Below are 1,167 nucleotides of genomic sequence, written 5' to 3' on the forward strand. Positions count from 1 at the left end.
ACCCCTCTTCCTATTCATCATCTTGTGGTGGCATTCATGGAAATCCCAACAAGGTTCCTCGTGGAGCATTTCCTGGAACTTTCAGATGAAGACAGACTCAGGACACAGGCCTGGCAATCTACTTTTGAATACTATTGCCATTATTGCTTTTTGAGTCAATTCCTACTCATAGTGACCATGCTTGCCACAGAACACTTCCCAAACATGCACTGTCCACCCAAGGGTTGTTTGAGCTCATTGTTAAATCCGCTGTGTCAATCCATCTCATTCAGGGTCTTCCTCCTTTCCATTGCTCTTCCACTCCACTAAGCCTGGGGTCCCTTTTCAGGGAGTTGGTCTCCTGATAACATGTCCAAAGTCTGTGAGATGAAGTCTCATCCTTCTCATTTCTTTTTTTTTTTTTTTCCGGGGGTTTTCCGGTAAAAACCAGAAAACCTGCTAGACAAATTCTAAAAGAGCTGTAACACTTCATCCTTCTCATTTCTAAGGAACATTCTGGATGAACTTCTTCCAAGACAGATTTGTTTGGTCTTTTGGCAGTCCATGGGATTTTCAAAGATGCTTTACCCGCACCATAATTCAAACGCATAGGTCCTTTGATCTGACTTATTCAGTGTCCAGCTTTCACATGCATATGAGTACCATGGCTTGGCTCAGGCGCATCTTAGTCCTCAAAGTAACTTCCTGGCTTTTCAATACTGATAGTAGGTCTTGTGCAGCAGATGTACCCAGCGTGACTCACCGTTTGAGCTCTTGACTGTTGCTTCCATGAGCATTGGTTGTGGATCCAAGCAAGATGAATCCTTGACAACGTCAATCTTCTCTCCACTTGCCATGTTACGCACTGGTCCAGAGGTGAGGACTTGGGCTTTCTTTACACTGAGCTGTAGTCCACACTGAAGGCTGCAATCCGTGACCTTCCTCAGCTGGTACTTTCAGTCCTCCTCGCTTTCAGCCAACTGGGTTTTGTCATCTGCTTGTCGAAGGTTGTTCATAAGCTTTCTTCCAATCCTGGTGTTGACTTTTTCATATAGTCCAGCCTCGCAGATATTTGCTCAGCCTACAGACGGAATAAATATGGTGAGAAGACACAACCCTGACACACACCTTTCTTGGTTTTAAGCTGTGCGATATTCCCTTGTTCTTTTTTGAATGGTTGAAAATAGG

The 1,167-nt window shown here is 44.4% G+C and overlaps 1 non-coding gene across 1 annotated transcript; it reads right to left on the bottom strand.

Moving 5' to 3' along the window:
• Nucleotides 1-407: 407 nt before the first annotated feature.
• On the bottom strand, nt 408-469 carry LOC115870806. Its single transcript, XR_004046932.1, has one exon. It is a non-coding gene; the product is annotated as a U7 small nuclear RNA (small nuclear RNA).
• Between the last annotated feature and the right edge of the window lie 698 nt (nt 470-1,167).

This window comes from Echinops telfairi, unplaced genomic scaffold, assembly GCF_000313985.2.
Source record: "Echinops telfairi isolate 266 unplaced genomic scaffold, ASM31398v2 ScPeMD7_2291;HRSCAF=2852, whole genome shotgun sequence".
NCBI classification, from domain to species: domain Eukaryota; kingdom Metazoa; phylum Chordata; class Mammalia; order Afrosoricida; family Tenrecidae; genus Echinops; species Echinops telfairi.